This window comes from Quercus robur, chromosome 9 (genome assembly GCF_932294415.1).
Source record: "Quercus robur chromosome 9, dhQueRobu3.1, whole genome shotgun sequence".
Lineage (NCBI taxonomy): Eukaryota > Viridiplantae > Streptophyta > Magnoliopsida > Fagales > Fagaceae > Quercus > Quercus robur.
Window position 1 is genome coordinate 10,807,148 of NC_065542.1, and position 17,060 is coordinate 10,824,207.

The following is a 17,060-nucleotide window of genomic DNA, read 5'->3' on the forward strand; positions in this document are numbered from 1 at the left end:
CAGTGCCATGGATCAACCCAAAAAAAACACAATCTCGAAAAACGCAACTACAGCCGCTACACAAACGAACCCTAAGTGTCAATTTGAGAATAGGTTATCTAAATTTTAGCTAAAAACTTTTTAAACTAAAAGTGTGCTAAACTATACTTGTACCTTAAAAAATATGAAAATGTGAGAAAAGAGAAGAAAAAGTGAAATTTTAAAAAACTGTACATAAAAACTAAAAATCGATGCCAAATATACTTTTAGTACTGCCATGCCTCGTCAATCAAACTCCTCTCACCATTATAGGGTTTTGAATCGTAGAATCTTCTTCAGAAAAGTAAAAGAGAGTATGCAAGCATGCCTCAATATTTTAGACTCTAAAATAATATGTAGGCTGTAGAATATATATCTACAAAAAGTGGAAAAAAAATTCTTTTTGACTAAGTATCCATTTGGATTGTGTTGCGTCTGTGTTTCACGTTTTCATATGTGGGACCCACGGCTACAGTGTAGGAAGAGAAAATTGTTTTCAGTTGCATTGGGCATTTTCTAGTGGGTCCCATGCACTGTTCATGGGACCCGCAAGTACTTTATTAAGCAAAAAAAACTTTAAAACTAGGTCCCATGGTACTATTCATACATTTAAAAATTATTTTGTTACAGTGTTTTCAGTTTTTAGTAATAAGCGATATCCAAACAGACCCTAAATAGAAAGGGTGTTTGCACAAATTAAGAGGATTTTGGTAAAACATTAACAATAATAACAAGATATGAATGTAATAATTCAGGACGATAAATTGAAATAAATTTGGCAAAACTATACTATTGGTCCCTGAAATTTACCCTATGTGCGCAATTGGTCCTTCAAGTTTGAAATGAGCACAATTAGTCCCTTAAGTTTTAAAACTGAGTTGTATTGGTCATTTTACTAACTGTTGTTAACGGTGTTACTTACGTGGTTAACGGAACAATAACTTGCCATTTTTTTTAAATGATGTGGCATGTTTTTAATTAAAAATTAAAAAAAAAATAGTTTCCACGTTAAATGAAATTGAAAAATCATATTGACTGGGTTAAAAACAAATCTGATATATTAAATTCCTATCAACGATCAATCCACCATTATCAAGCGTAGCCATTGCAGACCGTGCACCATCATCAACCACTAATCAAAACCCAGATCATCAAGCACCATCATCAAACTCTCCCTTAACCCTCTAATCAAACAAATCATCAAAACCATCAAAGAATGCGGCGGGTTTGAAGTTGAGGGAATCGAGGATGTAGGAGACCATGAGGCCAATGGTTAGGGTGGTGAGCACGGCAGTTCTGCCGAGGTCGAGGAGGAAGGCAACGTAGGGGATGAGGGCGATGGCGAAGGATGTTGCTCTAGCATTGGGGTCGAAGGATGTTGCTTCAGCAATTCCACTGAGTTTTTGACCATTGTAGGTGAAGGATTTGCTTCGGCGGCATCATTTTGGCTAGCCGGAATATCAGATTGAAGAAAAGGATATGAGATTGAAGAGAAGGATCTGAGAGCAACAGAGACAAGGAGAAGGACTGAGATAGAATGAGAAAACAAATCTTTGTTTTCTTTTTCTTAAAAATCTCTTTGGATTTTGGTGGCGTAGCTCTGTGATTCAACGTTAGGATTCTCCTTCTTGTAATGAAAGTTGCGAAAACAGACAAGTAAAATCACTTAAAGTAAGTCTTGGCTAAAATGATAACAAGCCCAATGAATTTGTGGTGGGGGAGATGGACTATTAGTTAGTGGAGTGGTTTTCTAGATTTGAATTTTTTTAATTATAAAAAAAGAGCTTGTGTTGGAAATTCCATTTGTGTTCTGGTGGCTGTCAATCTCTTGCTTCCCCTTCTCTCTCTCCGTCATGCCTTTGTTAAACAAATATCAGATTTGTTTTTAATCTAGTCAATATGATTTTTCAATTTCATCTAACATGGAAACTATTTTTTTTTTATTTTTAATTAAAAACATGCCACATCATTTAAAAAAATGCCAAGTCATTGTTCCGTTAGCCACGTAAGTAACACCGTTAACAGCAGTTAGTAAAAGGACCAATACAACTCAGTTTTAAAACTTAAGGGACTAATTGTGCTCGTTTCAAACTTGAGGGACCAATTGCGCACATAGGGTAAACTTTAGGGACCAATAGTGTAGTTTCGCCAATAAATTTCAAGCACTTGCTTACGTTAATTTAGAAAGATAAATCTTACTTTTAGTTAATAAAAAATCATTGACAGTGTGAATTAAACGATTTCAATATTTTATTATTTTAATTAAAAATTTCTTTAAAATTTAAGGTTGAATTTGAATCCCAAATTATAATAATAATTATGTAATTTATTTATTTTTTAATAAATACTAGCCACTTTTGTATTCATGAGGAAAATAAATACTAGCCACTTGGTTCAAAGAGAGAAACAAGATATGGTTACTAGGACCTAATTTTTATTTTATATATATATATATAAGCAAATATGTGTGTGTTTGTTAGATTTAAGTCATATTTTTTTACAAGAAGATTTAAGTTATACTTGGCATAACTTCTTTTAATATTTCATCATTTAATAATTTTGTATTCATTGAGGTTTTTAACTAATGATCTTCTCAAAAAAAAAAAAAGTTTTTAACTAATGTATTATTGGATTGTATTGACTATTTATGCCTTCCATACTTACAAAATATCAAAATCAATGGAGACACTACAAAAAAACAGGGCTATCCCAGCGTTTTCAAAACTGCTGGGATAGCCCCAGAAAGCGCTGGGATAGGGTCAAAATTCCTATTCCGGCGTTTTTTTTCCCGGCGCTTCAAACCGCCGCACAATGAATGTGGGTATAGGGTCGCCGGACCTGTCTCGGCGCTTTTCAAAAGCGCTGGGAAAGGCATATGCCCTATACCAGCGCTTTTGAAAGCGCTGGTATAGGCCTTTTAAATCATATTGATTCAAGATCTAGATTAATGGCTATCTCATATATAAAATTTAAATGTCAATTTTTTTTTTTTTTTGGTATTTTAAAATTGTACTTTAAATTTGACTTTATAGATCAGATAGTAAATAATATTTAATTGACATTTTATTTGTCATATGCGTCAAGAACCAATTAATTATACATGTAATCTTATGATGCAATTTCAAAATAATAATTTATAGTTAGTAAGTGGTGTAATATGAATAAAAAGTTACACCTTGTGTGACTATACAAACTTCAAAATTAATATAAAAGTTAGTAATAAGAACTTTAATACTTTGCTTCTTTTAAATTAAATTAATTTTTCTAGGGAATCATGGATGGTAATAAAACACGAAAAAAGGAAAAGAAAAAAAAAGAAATAGAAATTCAAAGATGATGTGGCATAACCCAAAATATATTAAAAATTACACGTCATCTCTATATATTATTGTGGTGAACAAACTATACATAAAGTGGGACGCAAATCAAACAAAAAATACACATCTGGAATTATAAAAAGATATATATATATTTATTTATTTATTTGAGAGAGAAACTGGAATTATAAAAATGTAATAATTCATTTGTACAAAATACACATTAATTGCTTATTAGATTTTTTTTGCAGCAAACATAAAATAAATCTAATATAAAAAAAAATAATAATAATAATAAGAACATGAAACAGAAGAGAAATTCTTAGAACCACAAACCTAGCCGTTAGAAGGAAACCAAGTCCACGGCATTAATGCATGGCACACAGTTAAGCAGGTAGTTGAAACAGTCGGAAGCCTGTGATGTGGGTACCGTTACAATTTCGAGCGCATGTTTGAATTGCGTTGGTTAGTAGCAATAAATATGTCCACGTACTATCACAATTATTCACAGCTATTTTTTCCAGAACAAAAATAAATAGGGTTTTTAGTGTAGATTTACTGTTGCTAACTTTACGTCACATACCAGCCATTGGAGTTTTGATGGAATTATCACCGTGGACACAACATATTCATTAAAGTGTTACTATCCAAACCGATCAACTCTTGTTATCAACAAAGACTCTTACTACTAAATCATATCCAACGGTGGTTAAAAACTTTAAATATCTAGTAGTAATTAATACAAATAAAAATAATTTTAATAATAAGTTCAAATAAAAGTGAGGATATATCAATTAAAAGTTGTCACTTCAATCATTCAATCAAAAAAAAATAAAAATTGAAACTTGTCACCTAAGCTCTTCTAAACAAAAAGAAGAAGAAAAAAATAGAGACAAGTAACAACTTGTTATCTCAATAAATTGTGAAGAAAAATATTATCTCTAGCATTAATTAATAAATACAACGTTGGCTTACCCAAAAAAAGAAGAAGATTCAGTGGATAAGCCACCAAGTAGTTGTCGTCCATTTAATTATATGGTCTGAGCTTATCAATGCAAAATTATTCAGTCAAACGAAAAACATGAAACATATGTAGTAATATTCATTAATTAGGCATGTGAAACATATGGAGTACGTTGGTGTAATTGACTAATTGTGGTGTGATCTAGTCTTTGATGGCAAGTGGAATTTGTTCATCAAAAAAAAAAAAAAAGTGAAATTCTTATTTATTTATTTGTGGATAATTTGATAGGAGACACGAGACATGATGGCACTCGGATTCAGTCAATCGTAACATCAATGAATTTCAATAACTCAATTTTCCTTTCTTTTTTTTTTTTTCTTTTTTTTTTTTTAAATGGGCCATTTCAATCTCCAATCTCCATTGAATGATGATAACCATAACAAATATATAGCGTTGAATTTTGATAAACACAATAAGATAGATTCCAAATAGCTACCCTGAGGTTTTGGATAATGCTAAACACATCCAAAACAATTAAAAAGCAATCATTTTAGTCCTTAAACATAAACACAGTTACAAGCCATTTGTTCACTCCACCTAAAACAAAAATCTGCACAGCTTTTTTATTTTTTTTTTCATTTCCAAGATTGCATGTCCAGAAAGGGTACCCCACACTAATCTGTTCCCGCTAGCCTAAAATGTAGAAGTTATCTCGTATAAAAGTAGTAGTAGTAGTTTATTGGAATAAAATCATCAGAAAAACCATTAATGCAAAAAAAATCTATTAAGGTCAAGGATTCCTTAGTTGATCCTAATTTCTTTTTAGTGTTTATCCTTTAATTTACATAAAGATCAAGTTCTTTACATACCAAAAACTATAACTCAGAGGGAAAAAAAATCCAAGATTACATACCAAAAGAGTCGAAATTATCAAGCAAAAGAGCAAAGTTGCTAAAAGTGCAACCTACAAAAGAAACTAGAACAAAAACTAAATCAACTATTTTTCAAGCAATTAATACTTCTTCCATCACAAGAATTTTAGTTATGTTTTGATATCAAGAACTAATTTGTACCTCTCTTTAGATTAAAACTTGAACAAAAGCCCTCTTTCTCTTTGCACAGGCCAAATTATTTTTTTTTTGAGTGAAGTTCTAAATTCTAACTCTGATGAAGACTGAAAAAAGCCATTAAACCAACCATGACTTGGGTTACTTTCTTTTCATTTATATTAAGAGCTCTTGTTGCTCTTGGAAAGAGCAAAAATTGATGTAAACGTGTTGGACTAAAATGTGATGATTTTGGGCAGGCGAGAACAGATGGTGTTTTGGGCTGTGGGAACAGATGGTGTGGGGTACAATTTTTGAACATGCAGTCTTGAAAAAAAAAAAAAAAAACAACAACAACAACTACGCATATTTTGTTTTATATGGAGTGTGATAGGCCAAGAATGTATTGACCCCTTTGGTAACTTAATCAAATTAATTAGTCAAGTGAATTAATTAGATTCAATTACATGCAATAAGCGTGGTAGCACAAACAAATTACCAATTAAGTTAAATGCAGCGGAAAATAAATTTGACACAAGTGATTTGTTTACGAATGGAGAAAACCACCAGGACAAAACTCTACCTAGTGAATTTAAGGTCACCACTCTCGAGAATCTACTATTATTAAAATAAACGATTATAAGTAAAGATATACCAGTACCTAATACCAACCTACAGTTGAACCCTTACCCCAATATCCAATTGGACTTGTAATGTAGTAGCAATCTCTCCTTTCAATGCATGAATCTCAATACGTGACTAACCAATGATGCATGGATCCCAATACATGACTAACACACCAACTTGAGGAAGATGTTGACTACAAAGTTCTTTAGTTCATCTAACAATGAAGATCAGGAAGCTCCTTGGTTACAAAACACTTGGCGCAAAGACGCAGTAGCTTCTAGAGAGAATATGATGAACTAGGGCAAATTTTGTCTCCGGTCACAATTTGCATGCACAATGACTTTGCATCAAGTTGCATCACATTTGGCAGCCCTTAAAATAATCTTTATATATATCTAGGGTTGTGAGAAAAGAAACTCTACACAAATACACATGGATATGCGTGAATCAAATTTGAAAACTTGAATTTCATAATTCTCGATAGATACAACTTTTGTTGAGCTGCTGTCAAGTATTAGCATTAAACCTCGATAGATATGATCTATCAAGCTATCTATCGAGCTTTAATGAACAACACTTCTTCACTTGTTTCTTGGACAAATTTGCATGGTTTCAATATTAAACTTGAACTCTTGTTCCTTGAAGTACTAATCTTATTCTAGATCTACCTAATTACAAGTAAAGTGCGTTTTGTCAAAGGATTAGCCAATTTACATAACATATGTTTCTAACAAGTCTCACATATGTCCTAACAGAGTGAACAATCAGTTTGTAAAGGGTGTTTGTGTTTAAGGACTAAAATGGTTGCTTTTTAATTGTCTTAGATGTGTTTAGCATTACCCAAAATCTCGGGGTTGTTATCTAGAATTTACCCAAAACAATATTAATAAGCTATATGGAATTTTGATAATAAGCATCACATGTGACGTACATGCAATAATCAATGATGCAATGTCAAAGGTCAAATGTCAAATGTCAATTCAATTAAATGTTGCAAGACTTTATATTTTCAACATGTAATTACCCAAAATCTTAGGGTTGTTATCTAGAATTTACCCAAAAAATGTTAATAAGCTTTATGGAATTTTGATAATAAGCATCATATGTGACGTACATGCAATAATCAATGATGCAATGTCAAATGTCAAATCAAGAAAATGTTGCAAGACTTTATGTTTTTAACATGTAATTAGTCATATTTAAATTAGAAAATATTATCGGGTATTGTAAGGTGCTCATTAAGAATGATTTATTGTAGGGTTCATTTAAATAAAAATTAAATCAACTATGTATTTGGTCCTTAACCTCTAAGATATATGTCAATTTAGTCCCTAATATTTTAAATGTGTCGATTAGAAAATTTCACACCTCTATTTTCAACAAAAAGTCCGGGTCACCATTTCAACAAAAAGCTATCATAAGCTGATATAATGAGATAACTGCCAATCAACCCAAATCAATTATTATTATCATTTTTTTTTTTTATAATCACCCAAATCAAATTTTGACACATGCAAACAGTCCAAAAAAATGGTTGGTGGGATCAAGGCTTGAAATCTATGTATAGTTTCTCAATATTTGATATTTTTTCAAAACTTTTATAAAAAGTAACTGGTAAAAGATTAGGTACTAAATTGAGATATGATGTAAAAGACCAGTGTAATTTACCTTTTAAAAAAATTATTTTATAAATGGATCATTTCAATCTCCATTGAATGATAATAACCATCACAAATATATTGCTATGAAAAGTTGAGTTGTGGTGAATTTTCATATAAAAAATACTAATAAGCTTTATGGAATTTTGATAATAAGTATTGTATGTAACTTACATGCAAAGAGGTGATGTCAAGTGTGTCAACTCAAGGAAAAATGGTGCTAGACTTTTGAAATTTATAGTTGGACTTTGATTTTGATCATTAGAAAATTTCATGCCTCTGTCTCAACAAAAAGATAACTTGAGCTAATAAAAGCATTCACATTGGGCATGGTAAATGGCATATGTAGGGAAATTTTAGCATAAAAGCATAAAACAACCCCATTATTCGGTCTTCCAATTCTAAAAAGTTTTAAGACAGTACTACAGTGCAATTCTACTTATACAAGTCACTGCTCAACCATTGTAAACTTAAATTTCATTTTTTTTATTAGTCACTCTCTCTCCTCTGTCTTTCACGCCCACAAACACTCCTCTCTTCTCCCTCTTCTCTATCCGTGCACTGTGCTTTTCTTTTCTCCCTTTTCTCTATCTGTGCAATCTACTTGCCGCCGTGGTCGATTTCTCTCTCTGGTTGCTGCCGTGGGTCTAATCGGCGTAGCGGGTTTGCTGATCAGCATGGTGGCATGGCAAGGTGGAGATCGGTGTGGCGGCGCCTCCCTCTATCTGTGCTTTTCATTTCTCCCTCTTCTCTATTTGCTTGTCACCGTTGTCGCTTTCTCTTTCTAGTTGCTGCCTTGGGTCTGATCGGTGTAGTGGGTTTGCTAATCGGCGTGGTGGCATAGCGAGGTGGAGATTAGCGTGGCGGCATGGCGAGGTGGAGATTAGAATGGTGGCGCGATTGAGGTGGAGATTTGTGAGGTGGGTTTGGGTGGGTTTTGATGGGGTTTTTTGTGTGGTTGTTGTGGCCTATGTCTGGGTTTGTGGAGATTGGTGTGGAGAGGGTGTTTTTCTTTTGTGGTTGTTATGGCCTGTGTATAGGTTTGGTTGTTGTTTGGTTTCTAGGTTTGGTGGTGGCATGGTGGCTGGTTTCTTATGGCAGATGTGGTGGTGATGGGTTTTTTCGCGGTGGTAGTGGTGGGTTTTTTTTGTGGCAAATGTGGTGGTAATGGGTTTTTTTGTGGTTATGGTGGTGGTGGTGGTGGTGGCGGCTTTATTGTGGCAGGGGTGGTGGTGATGGGTGGTTGAAAGAGAGAGCCCGTGAGGAAAGGAAAATTCTAGTGCCACAACTCTGTGCACAACTTTGTGCACAACTCGGCCACGTGGCGAGTTGTGGTTGGTAGAGGGGTGATCCACCATCACCCCTCTACCAACCACAACTCGCCACATGGTCGAGTTGTGCACAAAGTTGTGCACAAAGGTGTGGCACCAGAACTACTCGTGAGGAAAAGATAAAAAGTGTGATGGGAGGAGAGAGAGAGATTGGTTTATATTATTTTATTGGGTAGTATATATTATTTTAATGAGTTGAATAGGAAAATAAAAGTTGAGATGTTGGTGTGTTGTAAAATGGTATTGTATAATTGATAAAGTAGCTTTTTGAGATAGTAAAATAGAATAGTTTGGAAATTGCGGATGTGAATGCTCTAATGAGATAACCATCAACCAACCCAAATCAAATTTTAAGTTTTTAACACATGCAACTAGTCGAGTAAAATAGTTGGTGGGATCTATGATTTCTCAACCTTTGATGTTTTTTCAATAAATTATATGTGAAGTAACTGGTGAAAGGTTAGGAAGTAAATTGAGACTAACTTTGTAATTTATCATTTATTATTATTATTTTAAAAATGGGTCATTTTAATCTCCATTGAATGATAATAACCATCACAAATATATTGCTATGGAAAGTTGAGTTGTGTTGAATTTTCATAAAAACAATATTGATAAGCTTTATGGAATTTTGATAATAAGCATCATATGTGAGTATGTGACGTACAATGGTCAATGATGCAATGTCAAAGTGTCAACTCAAGGAAATAGTTGGCCATTGATTTTTATCATTTGAAAAATCTACGACTCTGTTTCAGCCAAAAGCTAACATAATTAGCTAATAATGAGTTAACCGCCAACCAAATCAAATTTTAATTCTTCTCAAAAAAATAAAAAATAAAAAATAAAATAAAATTTTAACAACCAGTCGAATAATCAAGGCTTGAGATCTCAATAAATAAAAAAATAAAATAAAAAACTTCTTCTTCCTCGAATTTTTATTCTTGAGTTGTAAGAATAGTAAAAATTTTGTATAAATCAAAATTCTACATTTTTTAATAATGTTTTGGTTAGTTTATTTAACTATTTTCTACGGAAGTATTTCAGCCATCACAAAGATACTGTCGTCGAAATATGCATTTTGGTGCATTTTCATAAAGACAACCGAAAAGTTCATAGAAATCTCTCAATAGCATCCTACGAAAATAAAACTGCAGGTTTAATTAACAACATAATTTGTACTGTGCATGCAACATCAATTTTAAGAATGCAAATTAGTCTAAAACTAGTTTTACGATAAAATATCAACCTCAACTGATACGCAACATTGAAAAAAAAATTTGAATAATAATATCTTAATCCCCTTTTTTTCAAAAGATTAAAATAAAAATCAGCGAGGTTTAAACTTTCGTGTCTGAGATATGATATAAAATGCGACAACGGTATGGTAAAAATGCACTGTAGTGTTCAACATATTTAAGAGACAACAACAGATGATTTCAAACAATTTCTTGGTACAAGGAGGATAGATTGACAAGTTTATTAGGCCTTAAACTCCATTATAGACTCTAAATTAAGGAACAAGTTCATAATTCATGAAATATATTATAAGTCTAAAATCACCCGCTTTCAAAGCTTGTTATATTACTTTTTTTGTTTTGAGGAATTGTTATATTTCATATATAGTTGTATGCTAGTTTACAAATTTTTGAAAATTTGACTTTTAACTTTTTATAAGTTTAAAATTAAACCATTGATTTCAAATTTCAATATCAACAAAGTTTATATATATATATATATATATATATAGACACACACTTATCCATTGCTCCTAAATCTGGGTTGAGCAGATTGTGTTATGATTTTTTGAACAGATTATGTGGAGATTCACACAAGTTAACACCCAGATCACACAAAATTTAAATTATTCTAAACAATGAGTAGTAATTAACATGTTCATTCGATTTCTTTTCCTCTTGGCATTCCATGATTGATGTATATTAATAATAATACAAAGTAAAATAATAATTAATTAGAATGATATAAATTACAAATTGTCCCTCTAACTTTATCCAAAATTCAATCTAGTCTTGTAACTTCTTATTTATTCATTTTAGTCCGATAATTTTTACTTTTATTAAGTGTAGTCCTTTAGTCTAATTTTGTCACATTGTGCCATTATATAGGTGTCTTGAAAAAGTAATTCTACGGTAACCCCAAAAAAAGAGGGTATAGTACCCACTAATAGGTAACCTGCTACACCAGGTTACTTTTTTCTCAAATTTGACGGTTTCATCCTCATATTGTGCAGTTCCAACATCATATGTGACAGTTCTTTTCTCACATTTGCTGATTCCCTTACTTTTTTCTCACATTTGACGGTTCCACCCTCACATTGTGCAGTTCTAACATCACATGTGACAGTTTTTTTCTCACATTTGGTGGTTCCCTTACTTTTTTTTCTCACATTTGACGGTTTCATCCTTACATTGTGCAGTTCCAACATCACATGTGACAGTTTTTTTCTCACATTTGGTGGTTCCCTTACTTTTTTTTCCTCACATTTGACGGTTCCATCCTCACATTGTGCGATTCCAACATCACATGTGACAGTTCTTTTTTCACATTTGGTGATTCTCTTACTTTTTTCTCACATTTGACAGTTCCAACCTCATATTGTGCAGTTCTAACATCACATGTGACAATTTTTTCTCACATTTGGTTATTTCCTTACTTTTTTTTCTCACATTTGATGGTTTCATCCTCACATTGTGCAGTTTGAACATCACATGTAACAGTTTTTTTCTCACATTTGGTAGTTCTTTTACTTTTTTTTCTCATATTTGACAGTTCCATCCTCATATTGTGCGATTCCAACATCACATGTGACAGTTCTTTTGTCATATTAGGTGGTTCCCTTACTTTTTTTTCTCATATTTGACAGTTCCATCCTCACATTGTGCGATTCCAACATCACACGTGACAGTTCTTTTGTCATAATAGGTGGTTCCCTTACTTTTTTTCTCACATTTGACGGTTCCATTCTCACATTGTGTGGTTCTAACATCACATGTGTTAGTTCTTTTGTCACATTGGGTGGTTCCCTTACTTTTTTCTCACACTTGACGGTTCCATCCTCACATTATGTGGTTCCAACATCACATGTGACAGTTCTTTTGTCACATTAGGTAGTTCCCTTATTTTTTTTCTCACACTTGATGGTTCCATCCTCACATTGTGCAGTTCCAACATCACATGTGACAGTTCTTTTTTCAGATTTGGTGATTCCCTTACTTTTTTCTCACATTTGATGGTTTCATCCTCATATTGTGTAGTTCCAACATCACATGTGACAGTTTTTTTCTCACATTTAGTGGTTTCCTTATTTTTTTTTTTTCTCACATTTGATGGTTCCATTCAGACATTGTGCGGTTCTAACATCACATGTGTTAGTTCTTTTGTCACATTAGGTGGTTCCCTTACTTTTTTCTCACACTTGACGGTTCCATCCTCACATTGTGCAGTTCCAACATCACATGTGACAGTTCTTTTCTCACATTTGATGGTTCCCTTACTTTTTTCTCACATTTGATGGTTCCATTGCCATATTAAGTAGTACCAACATCGCATTTGACTCTATTTTTGTCACATTCAGTGGTATCCTATTTTTTTATTCTCAAATTTGACTGTTCCATTATTACATTGGGCAGTACCCACATTACTCCTAACCGTACTTTTGTCACATTCGGTGGTACCCTATTTTTTTTTTTCCTTACAATTGATAGTTCAATCGTCACAGTAAGCACTACCAATATCACATCTAACCATAATTTTACATTTAGGCTTATCACTAAGGTCACTTTTTTACTTACTAATAACTGCTCATCACAATAGTAATTTTTTTAAAGTTATTAAAAAATTTAGATCTAAAATCGAAAACCAAAAAAAAAAAAAAAAAAACATCCCAAGAAATTAGTCCAACCACAATAATTACTCTTGTTCACAAAAAAAATCAGTTGGAATTATCTTGGTTTCTTCCACAAATATTTGAATATACCAATTAACTTCCTATGTATCTCCCTTGGTAGCTTCCATCACATTTAGAGGCATACCTCCTTATAAAATAACATAGTTGAGGTCATTTTCCTGATATTTATATTTTTATTATTTATATATGATGGTGAACCAAAAATTAGACTATCTCCAATTCGTCTATAATATCGTCCAAGACTAGAAAGGTCATCCAAGTGCAAAAAGGTTGCCCAGCATGGAGTCACCTAGACGACTGCCAAACACTTAGAAATTTTCAGAGTAAATCTATATCCAAAAGCTTATGATTCGAACCATGTTTTACTATTCTGAAGTAGAAGCAAAATTCTTATTCATTGCTCTAACTTCTCACTAATTTCTTAACTTTTGATGGCAATTGTAGAAGTTAAGTCTAAACCTTCTAACTTCCATTCAAGTTGAGGAAGTTACTAAACAAATAACTACTCCAAAGTTCACTATAAAAGGTCTCAGCCATATGAAATCAAAGTAACAAAAGGAAAAGTTGGAATAAAAATGAAGAAATTCTTAAGAGGGGGGGAGGTAGTGGCTCCAATCTAGGATAATTTGAAGGAAAGTAATATCAATTGGTCCGATCACTTTCAGAAAAGCTATATTGGCACTGATGGGAAAAAATTATTCAATTTGAGTGTTGTGAAAAGGGCTAAAAGAAATGAAAGAGCAAGTTTGTCAAAGATTTAAACGAAATATTTGGCTTCTTGCATAATAAATCAAAAATTTTATATCAAGTAAATGAACTCAGTCAGGATAGACCCTAAAAAATAACAAATATGGCAACTAATGTGGACAAGAGGGCTGCATGTCTGATCAACTCCAAATTCCATCACAATAACACAAGTGTGCATCTGTTAGAGTAGGTATTCTTCTCCAACCACAAGCACAACACAAACTTTGATATAAATCAATTTCCATAAAATGAAAAGATGAAACAGGGAGTTAGGCTACTCAATCTTGTCCCATGGGCATTTTCACTATTCAAGCATCACTACAGCCACTAGGTTGGGTTGCCATTGCAGTCGTTGCTGCTATTAGGTAGTGTAAAATACCATAATCCAAAAGAAATGAGTACAAAAGAGTGACTATGATAAGTATAAAGATTCATTTCATAGAGAGTCAAATAAAAAGTGGAAAATGTTTTTTTTTTTAAAGATATAGTTTAGAGCTGAAATTATGGTATGATTTGTTGCTATGAATTTAATAGTATCCAACTTCAAAAGCAGCTTCCCAGTCATGTACCTGCAACCCAAAAAAAATTCCACAGTGGTTAACCAATTAGTTGTAATTGAAAAACCAAATAAAAAATTCATTTTCTAAATCAAAAATATTTTGCTCCAAATGTTTCATCGAAGTATATAAGAGTATAAGTAATAAATTTACTCAGATACTCAAATAATGATCCCTATATAGATATAAAACTAACAGCAATCATCCAACTGATTTTTGCCAACAATGCAGAGATGATATCTTTGAAGGTAGAGGGAAATAGCTTGAGGCTATAACTTGACTTAATCATAGTGACATGGCCATCTCAGGAAAGACACTTATTGGCTTAACCACTTAGCTTGCTTTCCAGTTTTTGGTTGAAAAACTAAAAATCCTTTGCTTCCATTCTGGTTTAAGAATATAGGAGACCCAAGATATTTCAAATTGGCACCAAGTCTTTTGAAACCAGACCTTTGACAAAAGCTTGTTCACCATGCCATTACTCACATTCCTTGGAGCAAAGAGTAGTCCACATTTGGCTAAGTTCATGGCTTGTCCAGATCATTAGCAATATTTCTGGACACATTGCTAGACACTATCTAACTCCACTTTTTCTATTCTTATATGCCTTTTATTCTACCAACAAGATAAAAAATTAACATACCATAGACTAAACAACATAATTAATCATTGATTGCATATACTAACTGCCACTGATATTGCGAATGGCAATGCAACCAATCCCATCAATTTAGTTTCCAATGTAGAAAAGATATTGGTCACAGATAAGTCCTCCATTGCCACGATACTCTCAAGGTAGCAAGATATATTTAAGACATGCAAACGTCGACTAATATGGTTTTTCTCTCAGGTCTTAAATCACTAACAAAAACAGACAACCTTAAGCAGATATAATAGTGGGAGCAAATTGTAAACATCACCATTAGCCAAAACAAGACCACAAAGGTACTCCCAAATACGGGATATCTAATGATGACAGGCATGTCCTATATACATAGAACCATCTGAAAGGAAATCAGTGTTTATTTTACCTCAATCATGGGGTAAAAACATGATAGCTACCATGTTTCTTCTTCACCAGTACGGTCTTTTCTAGCACCACGCTTTTTCTGACATTTAAAAAGTCCAGTTAGGCAAAAATCACCAACCAAGCTGCATTCAAAACTAACATAAAGCAATTACCTTATGCATATCAAACTTCAAAGAGAAAGTTCCACAAGAGGGACTAAGAAAGTAATAAAACAGAATCTATATTAATGTTTGCAATATATTATAGCGTTTGCTAGTTCATCAATGTTATTTAAATTTTGTATTCATTTTCTAAGAAAAATTGGAAAATTTTCACCATAAATACCTAAAAAGAAATGATATTTATATCAAGAATTCAGAATACCAAGTTAGAGGTTGAATTTCAAAACTTCAGGACTTCATGATTATAGGTGGACAAGGAACATGGTGAAAAAATATTCAATATCATATTTGGTCAACCATTGGAACTTTTCTTCCCACAACATAAACCCCCTTCACACTCTAATGACTAGGGTCAAAGCGAGGCACTTCACTGCTTCAACTGATAATTTGGCCCAAAGGTTATCAATATATATATATATATATATATATACACACACACACACACACACATATTTTTTATTTTTTTTTCTTCTTTTCAATAAGCAATTTAATTTTGATTGTAAGGGGTTTACCCAGAGAAATTATCCAACTCTTGCCAAGCCAGAGAAAAAAACCCAAATTGTTCAACCCAGCCAGAAAAACCTATGATAAATAACCCAAATAGTATAAATGGCAATACTAACAAACCCAGCCTGAAAAAATAAAGAAAAATAAACCAAATTGAAATCAGTATTAAACATACAATTAGAAGTTTTACTAATTCAAGTATATACAATAACTTATTCTCTCACCTGCTATGAACCAAAAGGAATAATAGATTGGTTTTGTTCCTAGCAACCCTACGAAACCAAAAGATAAACAAAAACAAAACAAAACAAAATTAATAACAATTCAGCCATACGGAGAGCAAATGGCAACAGTTAAAAAACCCATATGGAAAATTAAAGAATAAGGATGAGACATACTGAGATTGGATGTGGATTTGAGGTTGGATTGGAGAGGCTTTAGTGTTGAGACAGAGCTAGAGAGGCGTTGTTGATGCGTGAATGATTCTGTGTTCTTTTGCTTTGTTTTTTTGGGTTTATATATATATATAACCTGTTTAGCCAGTAACCAGTATCCCTTAAAATTATACCAATGGTCAGGATTTAAACAATGTTAAATCAATGGTTAAGATTAAGGTGGGTACTATACCCCCTTTTTCTGGAGGGGGTACGGTAGAATGACCCGTCTTAAAATAGCATAGGATTGACTAAAACAAGTGAGAGAGAGCACTTAATTGTACCACAGGTCTGTCATTCATGAAACAACCAAATAATTGAAGGCTGTAAGCTTGTAAGTTTTGTATGGGCCAATAGAGTCTAGGAAAATGAATTTTTATTTTGTATTTCTAACTTTCTAGCCTTCATTAAATAATCAAGATCCAATTGAGAATTCCATAGTCCATAATTATGATGCATGTTACGTATATAACTTGAACAAGCAATTTTTAACTTGGCAATTCCCTTTCCCCATTGTCACTCATACTGGACTGGGAAGACTTCCCTTACAATTTCTTATTTTTAATTCATTTCTTGCAGCGCAATGCTACGTAAGGATAAAGTTTTTCTCCAAACTAATTTAAAGAAAAACCTTTAAACACTTACTAAAAAATTAACATGACAATATATTTTGAAAATCTAACATTTGAATTGCATATTTTTATATTATTAGTATATATATCAAATTTCGATCAA

General features: G+C 32.7%; 1 long non-coding RNA gene across 1 annotated transcript; it reads right to left on the reverse strand.

Annotated features, from left to right (window-relative positions):
* Positions 1-13,859: 13,859 nt before the first annotated feature.
* LOC126699870 (uncharacterized) lies at positions 13,860-16,410 on the reverse strand. Its single transcript, XR_007646893.1, has 4 exons — positions 16,290-16,410; positions 16,116-16,163; positions 15,225-15,302; positions 13,860-14,205 (listed from the first exon to the last, which is right to left on the reverse strand). It is a non-coding gene; the product is annotated as an uncharacterized LOC126699870 (long non-coding RNA).
* Positions 16,411-17,060: the final 650 nt, after the last annotated feature.